Here is an 18,084-nt window from a genome sequence, read left to right on the forward strand (position 1 = left end):
CAGACATGTCCTCCTCTGGGCTTAGAAGTGAAGCACTGAGGTAGCCAATTCACTCTTCTGCCATTGGAGGTGTCATTTAAGGAGCATGGGGACACAATTCCACAGACACCTCCAAAGAGTTTCAGAACACAAGTGACAATTTCTTGTTTCTGACCACCTGAGTTATTGGCCTGACAAATCATTAAATGGGCAGCAAGTCTGCATGCCAAGGTTACCTATCCTTTCATTCCAAAGAAAATGTGACCATCCTGTGTTGAAATAAGAAATTTCCCTTAATTTTGATACAGTCACATTTATTTAGGTGAACTAATAGGGGGCCCCAAAGAGCTGGACACAGACCAAAAATCCACCACTGGAAACAGTCCAAACAATTAAGGCGTCTTTTGAACGTTTGATGGATTTGACTGGATTTCCTTCAAAGGTTGTCTACAGTGTGTACGTGATATTTTTTCGTTTATATGCTCTGGATGGATACATGCACTGTTGTTTGCGTGGCGATCCCCGCCCCCTCCCACAGATGAAATAAATAAAGACACTGGACACCTGATATTTTGGTTGATGGGCGAAAATGGCCACAACTTTATTGATTACAGGTAAGAGCAGTATTGGCCCTAGGCATTGGCCCTAACATGCTATCCGGTCTAACCGGGGAGGGTTAATCACCAACAGGGGGAGCCCCCCAGATGTACATCCGTAGGCGCTCCCCGAGGGGTTACCGCTCGGGAGTGCGCTTTAGGCCCTAGCCTCCGTAGGTTTCGGACGAGGCGACGCCCCCCGGAGTCCTTTAACGAACTACCCTCCAAGCATTGGGGGAGGTGATGGCGATCCTCTCCCCCATCCTAATTTGCATAACAATACCCCGGCCAATACCTAACCGCCAAAACCAAAGAGTTGTGACGTTTTGCTACGAGGTAGGCGAAAAAACCAAATGGCTTCAAAACATAGCCAATTAGCCAAGGTCAGAAATGCAAACCTAGAGGGTGGGTGGGTGGGTGGGAAACCGCGTCTGCTGCAGCGAGGAAAACGGGGCGAGCCCGGGCTGACCTGACCTTAAGTGCCCTCAGGTAGCCCAGCCCACAAGCGCCAGCCCATTGGCTGGCGCTGCTACCTATGAATATTAATGCGGAAGCAGGATCCTGCGGGGCTAGCGCTAGCCCCACGAGATTGCGTGTGTGGGTGGGGTCGAGCGCCCGCAACCCCCCCTCTGTAGTTCGGGAGTGGCTTTATGGGATTAGAGAAATTCCTATGATTAATTTCAGTACTTTTTTCTAAGAAAATGTTTAGGGGTACTCTCATTTTGACTCAAGAAAACCACCATTTTATAGTTCAAATTGGGAAAAATAAATACAGTCAATGAACAAAAGTACAAAGAACATGCATTACCTCATATTACACAGATGACAGCTCATAGGAAACTCCACACTGGCATGAGGCTGTGTGAAATTCTGCCCCTCAATGAGGCCAAACTTTCATCAGTAAAACACCACACATCCACATTCCACACTGCTTCACACATTAAGTGCTCGCTTCTGTCTGAGACTCAGGAAACACCATGAAAGGAAAGGAAGCCACCGTCGGAGGTGGTAACAACAAAACTGACCAATCAGTGTTCTGTATTCCAACTCCTACTTCGCACATTAAATACCCGCTTCTGTCTGAGACTCAGGAAACACCATGACAGGAAATGAGGCCGCCATCGGGGGTAGCAATGGAACTGATGATTCACCGTGCTAGAGAAGAAACTAAAAAAATTAGTTTCTTCTCCCGTTAGATTCACAAAATGTTTAGGGGTACGCTTACCCCTGTGTCCCTCCAGGGGAAAAAAACACTGCTATGATTTCAAAATTCCCTGGAATCTCACAACCCATTGTGCATGTCTATCTGCATCCTGACCCATAGATATTCACACAAATGAACTGCAGCAGTGGCAGCAGCAAACTTCAGAACTTGGATAAGAACACTGGTTTATAACCAGGCCCTAGTGGAGAGATGGTGCTAATTTCTACTTACAGGTTCTAAGCCCATGGCTAATCACTTCAGACTACTTAGCATTTTACAAAACTCGCTTCTGTTTACCAAAAGACACTTTCCATTTCTTGAACCTAATGCATTTGAAGGTGAAGTATATGCAGATCGCTAGTGAACACATTTTCCCTGCCATTAAATGGAAAAGAAAAACCTGCCCAGTTCAGTATCTCTGCAGCGGTAACCAGGAATAGAGCTCCATGTAATTTATTTACATCAGGGGAAATGACCTCTAGCAGTTAATGCTATTACCTCTTAGAGTGATCCGGAAAGTGGGGGGGGGGGAGATGGGGCAGCTAGACAGTAATTTAATACAAGCACTATCAAGATCTGGGGGATGAAGCTGTTTGCCACCATTTAGGAGAGCAATAAAAGAAGGTCTTAAATTAAAATAGCATGGCTGATCAGGAAAAAAAAGATTATTGGAGCTAACCTGTTTTAATGGTTCTGAGCACAGAAGCAAAAGCCTGTTGTAATAGCCTAATGTGATTAGGGATGGTTTTGTACTAAGCAAAGTGTTTTGTTCAGAATGATATTGAGGGATATATTGTAAATGCAAAGTTAATGCATGTTATAGAAAACCAACAATGGCCAAAAAGCAATCAGAAGAAAGCTATTTCAGTGGTGGGAAGCATAGGTCATGGACTCTACAGAAAAAATTCATAGCCTCTGTTTTGCTTCTTCTCTTCCCTTTTTATATCCTTATAAATTTATTTCCAGCAATTTTGATGGATTTCAAGAAAACAGAACAGAACCACTTCAAATAAACATATACAACAAAATCCAGTTATAGACACAGATTACTGAATACCTAGTACATAGTCAGACACATCAAATGATATTACCTGAAAAGAACCGTAACCAGCTCTAGCTGATTATTATGTGTCAGTAGAGCACCTCCAAATTGAGGTGTGGGTATTGGGAGAGCCTGAGAATTTTCATTAAACCTTTTTCTTAACACGTTGAGATAAAAGAAACTAATCTAAATAAAAACTAATCTAGATAAAGAGAAATATAGAGTCCTCTCTCAAAAGTAGCCTTTAACCCTTGTATCACACAGAAAATAGTGAACCCTCCCAGCTCTCACCCGGGAGCTTTCCATGCTTCTTCCAGTCAGCACCCCAAGACTTCCCTGCTCTGACTCAGGGTCCTTCCACCAACCATCTACTACCTTCATGTATGTGTAATCCTAGGACCCAAATAACAGCCCAGAGGATTGAGTCAAGTACTTTCCTACAATAGAATACCTGAGGGCTCCACATCCTTTATCTCTCTCACAGCTTTATTTCAGAAGGAAGGCCTATGAATGTACTGACTGTTAGAATTCCTGATCCATGATTGCAGTCATGGGATTTTTGTCTATCACATGACGGTGTATGTTTTGACTCCACAGAGTGGGAAGTGACGGAGACAGGAAGTTTGTGTTAATGTGTTCTGTGAAGTGGGACTATTGTCCTTTGTTCTTTTTCTCTTTGCTGTCTGATGCTAGAGAGAGAGGGAGCCATGTTGCAGTGCTCCATGTGTGCTTATATGTAAATAAGTAGATTAGCCAACATGCTGAGTTGCTGAGGTCTGTCACACAAAGTGTGCAAACTCTGCGGATCTCTAAGTGTGCCGGTGTCGGTTGGCATCAGTCGCTGTGATGTTCAGGCTGAAAAAAGCTTATGAAGCTCCTGAATGATTGACCAGGAGGGAGGGAACATGCCAGTCAGGCATGTGTCTCTGCCAGGGTCCTACTCGAGTGTAGGCTGAACTTCTGACACTGACATGTAAACAAGTAAACATCCTTTTCCTTTGCAAAATCAAAACATTCACCACCTCTGCCATTGCCAAGATGCAACTTTCCTTGTTGCTTCTTTAAAATCTACGACACAGATACAGATTGTTTTCAAAACTTGCTTTGACATGTTTCATTTCATGGCATAATCATCAATCATAATGGAGGGTGGAAACAAAGCTATATGCACCACGGCACAAGTCATTGGGAGCAGTTCAAGTCTTGCCCCTGCTGCGTCAGAGGGGACCCTAGCTCTCACTCTTTAACCCGTCTTGCCAGCTACTGGGGTAAGCAGCAGACATGAGCTAATGCCTAACAGCCTTTCTCAACCTCTGGCTCCCCAGATGTTGTCGAACTACAACTCCCATCACCCCTAGCTAGCAATGCCAGAGCTCATGGATGATGGGAGTAGTAGTCCGACAACATCTGGGGACCCATCGGTTGAGAACTGCTGGCCTAGGAGCATTGCTTCAGCAAAATAGTATGCCTCAGATAATTCATAAGGCAATATATGACCAGTGCAAATTGAGGCATCTTTGTCTACCCCATGTACTGCATCTTCCTCATTTGGATTTGGATCTGAAAGACCAATGAAAATTATGAGTGCATATGAGCAAGCAGTTTGTGATACTGCACAGCATCATTGCTGATCATGGAACATATCTGTTATACCAACCACTATTAGAGTTATGACCATTAGAAACTTGGCTAGTGGCTACGCAGAACAGGTCCTTTTCGGTGGTGGGCCCTGCCTTCTGGAACCACCTCTCTAGCAAGCCCTTTTAGGGTTGCAAAAATCTCCATGAAGTTTATTTACCTATTTCTTAGGAAAATTGACCAAAAAAAACCACAACACTTCTGAAACATTTGCTACTTCCTACAGGGGTGGGGAGGGACGCGGGTGGCGCTGTGGGTAAATCCTCAGTGCCTAGGACTTGCCGATCGTATGGTCGGCGGTTCGAATCCCCGCAGCGGGGTGAGCTCCCGTTGTTCGGTCCCAGCTCCTGCCTACCTAGCAGTTCGAAAGCACCCTTAAGTGCAAGTAGATAAATAGGTACCGCTTTATAGCGGGAAGGTAAACGGCGTTTCCATGTGCTGCGCTGGTGCAGGCTCGCCAGAGCAGCTTCATCACACTGGCCACGTGACCCGGAAGTGTCTCTGGACAGCGCTGGCCCCCGGCCTCTTAAGCGATATGGGCGCGCAACCCCAGAGTCAGACACGACTGGCCCGTACGAGCAGGGGTACCTTTACCTTTATCTTTACAGAGGTGGGGGAACACGGATGGCACTGTGGGTTAAGCCACAGAGCCTAGGAGTTGCCAATCAGAAGGACGGCAGTTCGAATCCCCTAACGGGGTGAGCTCCCATTGCTTGGTCCCTGCTCCTGCCAACCTAGCAGTTCAAAAGCTTGTTTAGCGTATACGTAAATCTGGCACTGACTATAGAATGTTATCTTTCTCAAGTCAGTAATAGACATTGTAGTCTCCTTTGGCTGTTGTGGACTACAACGTCTATCATCCTTGATCATCAAGCATGCTGGCTAGGGCTGGTGGGAGATTTAGTCCATAATATGTGGAGGGTGCCATCTTGACTACCCTTGTCTTAAGTATATATGTCCAGTATCACAAAATGAGTAGCATCAGAGTTTTCCTTCATCACAAGCACATTGACGTCTTCTGCCTAGTCTGTGCTTCTGCACACAGACATGCACATGCAGTGCACATTAAATCCAAATGCTTGTACAATAGATGGAGTGTGGTTTCCTTTTCTGTAACAGCAGGGTGTGTGTGTGTATGTGTGTGTGTGTGTGTGTGTGTGTGTGTGTTTTGAAAAATGAAAGATTCCCTGGTGAATTCATTACTACCTTGGAGTCCCACCCCTTCCAATCACTATAGACACATAACTGGATTACCGCTGAAGAGTTTTCTGGGATGTAAGTAAAATTATTCCAATCAGTCCGAAGCCAGCATCAGTAGGACCAAGGTAAGAGAATGTCTTGCTACTTTGTATCTTAAATAAGATGTTGAAATCTAGGCAATGTTCTCTGCAAGCCTGATTAGCTGACTGGTTTTAGTTCAGTTGTAATGGAAACATTTTCAGCAGATGGAAATAAATAGATATTCAAGCTGGAAATAAATGAATAGATGGATAAGATAGTTGATAGATATTTTAGAGGGACTTATTTTCATGGATTCAAGGGTGCATTTTTTTAATTTTATCGAAGAACTAATGGAGAAGTCAAATGAATTTATAATTAAATAGAAAAGAATATATATCCCAAGAAGCAAAATTGTTACTCGGGAAAATACTGTTTCTAGTTCATTGTAAATGTAGCCTTAGATAGAAACATTGCACTGGAATTGCAATTGTGATTTTGAAAGGAAGGCTTTGTGATTTTGTTTATTTTTATTTAAACAATAATAACTTCAATTTATTTCCCAGTAAATCCATGATTTAAAAATGTATACATCAATGAAGATTAAATAAACTGCATTGAGGCGCTAAATTGGATAGCTCTTTCATAACTCTTTCTTGAGAATACTGTACAGTATTTCTTTTTAAAAAATCAAAAAAATCTTATCATGTTCTTAGCAATTAGTTAATGCACTGAGAGCCCAGCATCTTTCTAAGAAAGTAAATTAGTTGTGCTTAATAAGCTAATGGCTTGGCAGTCCTTGAAAAATGTAGAGCCATCTAATCAATGTGGTGACAAATGGAATGATCTGTGGTCTTGAGGGTGAAGAGTTAATTGAATGAACAGACAGATTTTTATTTTTTTTTACATCTGCTCATACATTCCTAATGGCTACCTTGGTTTTAGCCTCCATTGAAGCAATAGCACATTCATTGTTAATTTAAAGTCTCTACGTTTTTCATCCAGTTGCTTTTAGCTAGGGCAAAGGTCTCAGGTGTTTATACTTCGGAGATTTGCATTGTCAATATGATGTATAAGTGATTGAAAATCATTATGCATCTTGTTAACCCGCACTTGGAATTGTGACCATACTTATGAATGAGAAGCATTAAGTAAAATTCAAGCAATATAATAAAGTTGTGGTGTTGTTGTTGTTTTAAGATTACACTTTCCATATTCAGGGTCAAGAAAATCATTTTTGGAACTTTGGGATGAAATGCCATGAGTGACAGTCATCCATCTTCAAAAGAATGAGAAGAGAGTACTATTTCATACTCTTTCATGTCCGCGTAAAAAAAAACCCTGATGTGTAGATTTGTCATGTGGTAGGTTATAACAGCAAACAATAAATTGATGTCAAAATAAAGGGCAAAAATTGATTTATAGACTGCCTTTCAGTACAATAAACTGTAAAGGTAAAGGGACCCCTGACCATCAGGTCCAGTCATGGCCGACTCTGGGGTTGCGGCGCTCATCTCGCTTTACTGGCCGAGGCAGCCGGCGTACAGCCAACATGACTAAGCCACTTCTGGTGAACCAGAGCAGCACACGGAAATGCTGTTTACCTTCCCGCTGGAGCAGTACCTATTTATCTACTTGCACTTTGTGCTTTCGAACTGCTAGGTTGGCAGGAGCAGGGACCGAGCAATGGGAGCTCACCCCGTCGCGGGGATTCGAACTGCCGACCTTCTGATCGGCAAGTCCTAGGCTCTGTGGTTTAACCCACAGCGCCACCCGCGTCCCACAATAAACTGTACTTTTTTATTTTAAAAAAATCCACACATACTACAGCTCTCTAAAATTTCTAATAAAGCCATTACTAAAAATCACTGCTCCAGGAGACTTGGGACCGACTTATATTTGCTGGATTTTGGAGATAAGGCAGTGGCAAGTCAGAAGGAGGGCTTCTGGGAAGTTACAAGCTGCAGTGGGGACTGAAAGTTCTCGGGGGTTGGGCAAGGTGACAATTGGGGCCAATGGCTGATTAAGGGGCTGTGACTGGTGATGTGTGGAGGGTGTCACAATGCACTGAGATGATGAATGGCCTTTTTAGAAGCTGACCACTGAGCTTCCTTTCTCCCAGTGTTTCTCAAACTTAGGTCCGCAGTTGTTGTTAGACTACAAGTCCCATCACCCCTAGCTAGCAGGACCAGTGGCCAGGGATGATGGGAGTTGTAATCTAGCAACAGCTGGGGACCCGAGTTTGGGAAACACTGGTCAGATTGCAGCCTGAGTTTTTTATTGGCTCCTATATTGCTGTCACTCTCTGCATATGATCTCTATAAGAACTAGTTGTGGAGACTGGGTGACTGAAAACACTTGTATTTATGTTATAGGTTTACCATTAGGCAGAACGAAGCAGCCACTTCAGCCTGCTGGGCAGGGGGCACAAAAGAATGGTAGATCTGGGCCTTTCACCCTGTAAACCAGCTTGCTGCTCTCTGATGTGTTGGAGAATGCAGCAGCCAGCCCAGCCGGCTTCTGTAGGTGCAATTTGGGGGAGCAACTAGTCCTTTGCCTCAGGCAATAAATGGTCTTGAGTCAGCACTAGCCATACAGAACACTCAGGGCACAGCCCCCTCTGAGTTTTCTCTCAGTTTTGAGTCGTGTGACTGTCATAGAATTTTACTCAATATTGAACCAGAGCCAATTCCAATGTATAGTTAGCAGAGCAAAAACTTAAACACATTGCAGGATTCCCAAGAAATAGACCTGAGGCAATTGTATTTCATCCAGCAGAGCTTTACTGCTACTGAAGGCAAATGAGCATAATGGTCACAAATCCAATACGTTCAGGATTGGCACTGTCCATAACAAATCCAGTTGCAGAAGACTTAACTTAAACTGACAATAACTTATAATAAGATTAAACCTTAACACTATCTATGTACAGAACACCACACCAGAAGGAAGAGAGACAGAAAGAGAAAATGAAACCCAGGCTCCTTCTGGCTTTACTTTTATAGTTGGCATGACCTTGACAGAAGAGATAATGGAACCAGTTTAAGCCAGCTGTACTCAGCTTCTCTGAAGGAATAACCCAAACATCATGAACCTTCTGCTTGTTTCTTTCACACAGAGAAGCTTCCAGAACCTTCTTGAATTCATTAGAATAGGAAAGATCTCTACACATCAGATCAATACTTTCTGTACTATACTAAGAAATGCAAACTGACAGTGACTTGGTCTTTCTTTATGTGGCTAGAAGGCCTCTGCAAGTTAAAGCAACATTACTAATATAGTCTGCATTCTAGTTTTAGCTAACGACTGCCTGATCCATTGGTCTAGCTAGGTCATTTCTTGGGGGTTTCAGGCAATGGGCTCTCCCAGTCCTACCTGGAGACACTAGGGATTGAACCTTCTGCAAGCAAATTAGATAGTCTTCTACTGAGCTTTAGCCCTTCTCAATGGGGAAAATGTGGAAAGCATTAATGCTGCCAAGGGCATTATGTTCTTTCCCACCTGCACCCCTGAAAACACACCGATATGTATGCAGAAAAGGTTGGTTCCCAAGGAACCATAAGCTTCACAGCTGCATATAATTCATTTGGGGAATGGGGATTCCTTCAGCAATTATGCAATTATATACTTTACCCCTGCACAATATATTAAAGACTAATCATGAGCAAAGTCAGACAGCGGGCATTTTAAAAGAGAGATTTGTTTTCCTCTCCAAAATGTGGCGTTTCCTGCACAAGTGTGCTTCACACAACGGCCTGGCATAGTGCAGGCTGCATCTTTGGCCAGTGACATCCTTTTCATACCTTCCGTGAGGTAGAGAACTTGAAGAGTGAGCAGGACTTCCATTCAGTGGGAACAAGATACTCCCAGGTTCCCAGTGGGGCCTTGCATTTCCTCCTAGACCAGGAAATACTTGGACTTTGATGCATCAAGTATGCTACTCAATTGCCTGTGGAAAGAGTGGATCACATCTGGAATACACATGTATTAATTATACAGTCTGCCTCAGCATCCTGCATTTTTGGACTCCTGTTATTTAAAACAGCCTGACTTTCAAGTGGGAGGAATAAAGCAGTTCCGCTCGTATGAAATTTTGATCTGATGTGCCTTTCTCAACCCAATCAAATGATACCTTTTCCTGTCATATTACTTTAATCATTGTCTTAGCTAGCCCTTTTAAACCAGATTGACTTTATGATGCTTCCACTGCCCATCTTCAAAATATTAAAAGTTGTATAGACGGTCAATTTCCTTCTGATGATATTACCTTATTAGGAGTGATTCGTGTCCAAAATATTTAAGCTCCTTAAAAGGCTAGCATTTCTTTCTTCATCCTTCCAGAAGAAGTGTTGTAAAACTTTCAGTTGTCTCACCGACTTGAGAGAGCTCTTGACAAAACAAAATGCTTGTTGGTGACTAAACTTCTGGGGTTTCCGACACTTGGCGATGATATGTTTGCTCTTTGAACTTCACTTCACTTTATGCCAACAGTTTTGTTTTGAATGGTCAAATCAGAGGAATTATATGGTTCCCCTGAAAACATCAGGAGAGTTTTATTTTAAGGAGAACTGAATCGGCAAAAGGCGCTATGACACTATTTTTTAAAAACCACGTCACACGTGATATACCTCACTGTCGCATTGTGGGCCTCTCCACACATATACAATGCTCAGGGAAAATACCTTTTTGAAAACTGCTGTGGAAGAAAACCACTTGACCAAATTGTCTTATACAGCAGTTATGTGGTATATCTTACATCCTTACATAATAGCAACCTCAGTGCTCCTATAACACCAACAGAAATGGAGTCAAAGCAGAACCACTGAGAAACAAGAGGGAATGATCAGCTTACCTAGGGAACCCCAAGGTTTCCAGAAAGGCAAATAGTATTATTTTTTGAAGAACAGCCCAATGAGGATTGAGCATGCTAAGTGATCTCCAAGAGCCATGGGATATTGTGTGTCAGTTGGAGAAGAAAAACAGAAAACCATAGAATAGAGTTTGGCGAGAAATTCAGTTCAGCTTGGATTTCAATGTGGACCTTACTAGCTTGCAATTTCCAAAAAATTATTCAAAGTGAAGCACAGCTATCCTTTGAAATGTTCACTTCTCCAAATACTGTGATGTGATTCTACAGCCAAATAATCTATAAATAATATAGAAATGGTTTATCTTAGAGGAAATTGGTTGTAAAAATATCTATAAATTGCAAAATTGTATTATATACAAAAGTGCATATAAGCCCAGAGTGGCTTGGGAGGCCTGGCCAGATAGGCAGAAGTAATATATTATTATTATTATTATTATTATTATTATTATTATTATTATTATTATTATTAATTTTATTAATCAGCAGTAAAATGATGATTATTGTCAATTAACCAGCTTGAACTTCTTACAACTTAAACTAAGTCTCATAGCAGGGGTCACTAACCCTTTTGGAGCAGCAGGGATATTTTGAACTTTGAAAAGGTACTTTGGGTGTCAGTCACAAAATGGCTGTCATGAGGGTGTGGCATAACATAAAATGGCTGCAGCTGGTGGCCATGCATAGCACAAAATGAGAGAGAATGCAGTCAACACTGTTCACCCTGTCAACCCTGGAGATCACACAGTACAGTGGTACCTCTGGTTAGGAACTTAATTCATTCCGGAGGTCCATTCTTAACCTGAAACTGTTCTTAACCTGAAGCACCACTTTAGCTAATGGGGCCTCCTGCTGCCACCGCGCCACCAGAGCATGATCTCTGTTCTCATCCTGAAGCAAAGTTCTTAACCCAAGGCACTATTTCTGGGTTAGCGGAGTCTGCAACCTGAAGCGTCTGTAACCCGAGGTACCACTGTATTGATTGCCACCCCCCCACACACACACACTGATGCTGTTGTTATCTAATAACAATAAGCATACCTGAAAAAATACACAAGGTGCCACACCACATTCACTCCCTCATACACAATCACCATACACAAATAGGCCATGGACACACATGCATATCTCTCATACACCTCAAATAGGCACAAGTACATTTCTCCCTCCCTCTCTGTCCAAATGTATCTCCCTCAATTACACACATGTGGAGAGCATACATGAGCATGCACGCATTTAGAACATCCCTTCCATGGGCGAAGAAAGTGCTTGCCACAAAAAATAGTAGCAATTAAATACAAGGACCACCAATGTGGCGACCATGGGTGTCATGAGATCAGCAGATGCCAAGTTGCCAACCCCTGTCTTAGCATTCCAGAGGAAGGTATATCTGACCGGGTAGAGTCCTTTCAATTCCGTCAGTTATGGAAACATTTAACTGAACAGCATTAGAGAATGGGTACGGGTAACTAACACTTCACACTTATTTCACTTACGCGATTGCAGCTGTCAAGAGTGCGTGCAGGAGCCAAGCCCTGTGACCAGTAGGACTTTACAGGACTGGGGCCTTCCTAAGTTTGATCTGAAGAGGCAAAGCACGGCCGCACAGGTGAGGCCGACAGGTAACTCACAGCACCTGGTGGCAAGAGCCAGGAAGATATATAAGGTCAGCATTTCCCTTTGGCTCTTTGCCACAGCAACACATTCCCTGCCTTGCTGTGTTTGGCTCCTTGACTCCTTGCTTCTTGATCCTCGGACCCTTGACTTCGTGACTCCTTGCTTCCTGACCCTTGGCTTCCTGACTCCTGGCTTCTGGACTCCCTTTCCTGCTCCCACCATGCCATCTTGTCCCCTGTCCCAACTTCCCCAGCCAGGACTTTGATCGCTCATGAACCGGACCGTGACAGCAGCTCTATGTGGGTTGCCAAAAAATAAATGCATAAATTAGAGAGACAGATTCGGGGGGGGGGGTGGTGGTTAGAACCCAGAAAGGTTGTCCGAGGACTTGTGGGAGCCCTTGTGTGACATTCCCAGAACCCTATAAGTGATCTGGGGGCTTAAAAAGCTCTCTGCCTTGCATGGCTGGGGTGGCAAGGCAAAGCACCGGCTTTGGTCAGGTAGAGATGGACGCTTGTGGGCATTCCAGGAATCATTCTGGCTTTGTGATTTTCCTTATACAGTGGTACCTCAGGTTACATACGCTTCAGGTAACACACTCCGCTAACCTAGAAATAGTGCTTCAGGTTAAGAACTTTGCTTCAGGATAAGAACAGAAATCGGGCTCCGGCAGCGCAGCAGCAGCAGCAGTAGGCCACATTAGCTAAAGTGGTGCTTCAGGTTAAGAACAGTTTCAGGTTAAGAACGGATCTCCGGAACAAATTAAGTACTTAACCAGAGGTACCACTGTATGCACAATAGCCAAGAACGTAACTCCTGAACAATCTGTTACACAGATGGGGAACCTGCAGCTCTCCTGATGTTGGTGGACTCCAACTCCCATCAGCCCCAACCAATATGGCCAATGGTCAGGGCTGATGGGACTTGTAGTTCAAAAAGACCCTAGAGGGCTACAGGTTGCCCATCCCAGATCTGTCATCTTGCATCTGCTTTTGATAGGCACTTTCAAGTCATGTGTCATTTGTGATGAAATCATAGGGGCTTCCATTTCAGTCTTTCCTTTGCAAAGGTTTGAACCCCTTTGTTTATTACATTTGTATCTCACCTTTCTTTCAAGAGCCAGCATTGCTGGAAGAGACCCAGTGAGGGAATTGCTCAAGAATTTCTGCATCGTTCTACACAGCTCTGTACGCCTTTCTCCTCCCTGCTTCCCACACCAACGGTGCAGGAAGCTGCTGTCTGGGCACAAGCTTGGGTTGTTAGTAAATACAGCCTTAAATACTTGGAACCAACTCTTCCAACAACTGCATGTATAAACATTATGGAAATACCAGGAAAGTGTTGCAGGCAAGGAGCCAAAAATTCTGCTCCCTCCCTGCCAAATGTTTTCCCTCTCCCTCGATCTCAATCCAATTTAAATAAATGTTCTATGTCAGTTTTATTTTTGGGATCTTGCTGGCTTTTCATGGAAAAACTGTTAAAGAAAGAAACTCCCCCAGCACAATTAGAAACAAATCTACAGTCAAAGAACACATACCAAACATGGGCCCTAATTTGGAGAAAATGAACCCTTTTTCAATCTTGCAATCCTGCACAAGCTTACCTGGAGGTTCATCTGGTAGGCTGGGCTCCCTTCGCTGAAGACACACGTGTAGGATTTAATTATATGCCTGTGGAAATCAGGGGGAGTCAGACATTACTGACTTCCACTGGTCCAGGACCAGGCTATGTAAAGACTGACATGAGCAAGTGGACAATAGCTGGACATCTGGATGAACTTTGAAGGGCTGATCAGTTTCTTCATAAACTGCTCCATTATGAAAATCACTGTGTTATTTGAAATGTGGGTTAAATATATGAGAGAGAGAGAGAGAGAGAGATCCTCAAGCTTGAAGCTTCAGTTATTAAAAGCTCATTGAGTTGCACGGATCTAAAATAGAGCCCTTTTAAGCACAGAAGAGTCCTTCCATGAGTGAAAGGTTTTTTTAAAAAAAACATGTGTGTGTGTGTGTTTCTTCACAGGTGCAGTCATTATTGCTGGATGAGTAGCACATGTAACTTTATTTGGAATGGTATCCCTACAATAAGCTTGGAAATGGGAGAATTTATTGTGTTTATTGTGAACAGCCATATAAATATGTATGCGCCATACCTTATGGAGTGCGCTGCTCATGTATTTTGCATTTAAAGTATGTTAATTTTTGCATTTAAAGTATGTTATTTTTTGTATGCTTGATATCAAAATTTAAAGGATGGATTATTTATTTATTTATTTATTTATTTATTTTATTTGAAGCATTCTTATCTCACCTGTCAGCCAGAAATGCTCCTAAAACAGAGCGTTGTTACATTACGTGAGTAAAAACAGATAGTCCCTGCCTGCAGGAATAACCCCCACCTCCAGAAAAGAAAAGAAAAGAAAAGGCACAGAAAGGGAAATGATGAAGAGGAAAGAGCAAACAGCTTGTTGGTCCCCATCCAGCCTATCACGGTTCCCAGGCACTTGTCCAACACCTTTATAGCCTCTCTTGATTGTGGTGGAATGCAGACTTAGAGCTGTGCGTCATCAGGATACCTCAAAGCAAAGGATAGGGCTGCTATACGTCTGGTGGTTTCCTAAAAATAAAAGCTCAGCCACTTTTGGTGTGTCCTGGTTTGTACTTGGCAACCCTAGCAAAGGAGATAGTATGGGCAATTGTGGGACCCCTGAACTCAAAAGCCATGGGACCAAGCAGCCATCTCCTAGTACAGTGGTACCTCAGAAGTCAAACGGAATCCGTTTCAGAAGTCTGTTCGACTTCTAAAATGTTCAGAAACCAAGGCATGGCTTCGGATTGGCTGCAGGAAGCTCCTGCAGCCAATCGGAAGCTGTGGAAGCCGCATCGGACGTTCAGGTTCCAAAGAATGTTTGCAAACCAGAACCCTCACTTCCGGGTTTGCGGCATTTGGGAGCCAAAAGTTCAACTTGCAAGGCGTTTGGGATCCAAGGTGTGACTGTACTACTTTCTGGTCATAAGACTTCAGGAAGGAACAGAAGCACTCTACTACAGTCCCACAACTCCCACCTCCTTGAGTCGCTCAAAATGACACTAGGGTAAATTGTGTCAAAAGCCACTGAAAGGTAAAGGGTCACACACACCATCTCTCTCCTGATAACGGTCTTCAATGACCAAGGCTGTTTGGGTTACAAAACCAGGCCCAAAACAATAATGGAATGGATCTAGATAGCTTGCCAGACACTCCTGCAACTGGCTGACCATCACCTTTCCAATCACATAGTAATTGGAAGGAGTATTAGTGGACAGTACTATCTATTCAAGGTGGACCTCTGCACCAATGTCTCTTTCAAGACCATGGGCATAACCCTCTCCCTTATGGATACATTCCTGGAATCATCCAGCTAGTCCACTCATACTGCATTTTATCCACCACTATGGGCAGCGATTAAGAGGGCATGTCGCAGCCTCACCGCCTCAAGTGGCCTGACCACTTCTTTAGCCTGCAACAACCGAAATTGATACTGCAAAGCGTAATATGATGGTGCTCCACGCCGAGCCTCCAACACACCTGAGCCAATTGTGGCATCTCGTCCAGCAAGGAGTAATTTTACCCTCAAAGTGTTTTCCAACTCTTTCACAGTACGACATGTAGTTTTGCTGCTACTGGTGGTTCCAGATGTGTAGCTTCCCTGTGTGCACCAAAAGACGCATCTCACCAATTCAACATGATGCTTGGATGAGGATTGAGACTGGGGTGGGCATCCTTCCAGAAACACATTTGCAACCACATTGAATGCACACAACACACACACACGCAAGCATGCTGTCTAGCTTCCAGGAGGACCAAGGCCGCTATATTCACCATAAATCACATTATATTCCTCTAATGGAAGGTGCAGAAGTCCCAGAATTCTATCTGGGCAATTTTGCATTAAGAAAAGGGTAGGCCTGTATTGTTGATGAAATATACTCAGAGTCGAGAGTGGATTTCATGCTCTTTATTCAGCTCATAGTGGTGAGGAGGAATGGAAGTTTCCCCAAAGTATCTGCTTTATATACATTATTTACGCAATGGGCTGTACGTGATTGGCTAATTCCGGAATTCTCCTGTAGGCCAATCAGGTTGTGGATTCACTTCCATCTGGAGCTGGATTGGGTGGCTCCTGCAGACCAATCATACAGCTGCATTGTTCTAGGACCAATCAGACTGCTGCTTTCTGAATCCTATTGTTCCAGGACCAATCAGAATGCTGCATTTTGGATCCTATTCAACTCAGTACATAAGAGTTGAAATGGAAAACCTATTGTTTCCATATAGGGCCATCTTGCTTTTCTTAGAAATACCAGATGTAAAAGCTGTGAAAATGCCCTTTATTATTTTCTTTCTTTCTTTCTTTCTTTCTTTCTTTCTTTCTTTCTTTCTTTCTTTCTTTCTTTCTTTCTTTCTTTCAAAATCCACTGCAGCTGTGAAGCTCCACACAGTCATGGCAGTCAGAGAAGTAGGAATCTGAGAGGGAGAGGAGAGAGAGAGAAACCATCTTAGTAAGCAAAATCTGGAGGAGCCTATTTTGTTTGAAAATACCAAATGAGAACCAAGGATTGCCAAGGAAAATAGCAAGAATTTTCAAAAGAGAAAGAACACCAGCAAGCCATGAATAGAAGACTTATTCTTCAATATGGGCAGCGGAAGTTCTTTGAGATGAGAAGCCGCATAGGATCCTATTTTCAATATAAAATCAACAGGGCATTTCAGCAAAGAAATTTTATTTTGGAGAGCAGTGTTGCTTCCGTAAGGTAATATCAGCAAATTAGAAGTATACTTTCCCCCCCGAATGCTTTTCTCTTCATAAGTTTTATCACTTCTGCTGCTACCTGGCCAGGGTCAGTGAAAGTTTCTCCTGCAGTCAGATCATGCAAAAAACACCCTTTCCCAAATCCCTTATAACCGTGCCTTATAACGCTGGCATATCTAATCTTTTATTTTCACTCATGCAAAGTCTTTGCTGCTGCCTTTGTAACTCACGGGCCATTTCTGACCACAAATGCACATTGTATATGCAGCTTTTGCTGGGTACTTTAGAGAAATGGATTTCTCGTTGTCATGGGTAGCTGAATATTTTTGCTCCTGCTTTGTCTTGCATGGATAAGCGGGGATGAAGCAGACCTCTACACAAACAGCCTCTATGTGCTGGTCCCGGGGGGAAAGGTTACCGAGAGGCGAGGTCAGGGTCCTGGGTCGAGGGTCTGTATATTGTCCTCCAAGGGCGGAGCAGGGTCCGAAGTGAGGAGCCGGGCAAGGACAGGAACTCTGAAGGTGCATGGCTGGGTGCTGGCCAAAACAGCTCTTCAACGACGTTGCTCCTGCAACCTGGGACCGGGCTGACTGGCCTTTATCTTCTCTGAGGCCAGGGGCGGTCCCGGCCCCCAGGAGACCCGCCTCTCCTGGTCTTAAGGCGAGCACTCCTCCTGGGAGAAACCACTTCCTTCCACCTCTCTGCCCTGAGCCTCTGCAGCTCAGGAGAAGCTGGAGGGTTACTGGGCCCAGGGGGAGACTCGCCTTCCCCCGACAGGGCTGGGAGAGGAGCACCTGTAGGCACTGTGTCCTCAACCACCTCTGGAGCCAGAGTGGATTCACCTGGTGCCTGCTCCTGAGGATCCGGCACAGGTGCAGGTGCTTCAGATCCAAGGCCCTGCCCCAGCTCAGCCGGCCCTGAAGGCGGGGACTCCTGTGCAGCCTGGGGTTCCTCCAGTTCAGCCTCTGAATCGGACTCCCAGGCCATCACACTCTAATCCTCCACCCTATTTGTGAATAGAGACACTTGGGGTGGTGCTGTGGTCTAAACCACTGAGCCTCTAGGGCTTACCGACTGGAAGGTCAACCGTTCAAATCTCCATGACGGAGTGAGCGCCTGTTGCTCTGTCCC

This window comes from Podarcis bocagei (genome assembly GCF_964188305.1).
Source record: "Podarcis bocagei genome assembly, chromosome: 9".
NCBI classification, from domain to species: domain Eukaryota; kingdom Metazoa; phylum Chordata; class Lepidosauria; order Squamata; family Lacertidae; genus Podarcis; species Podarcis bocagei.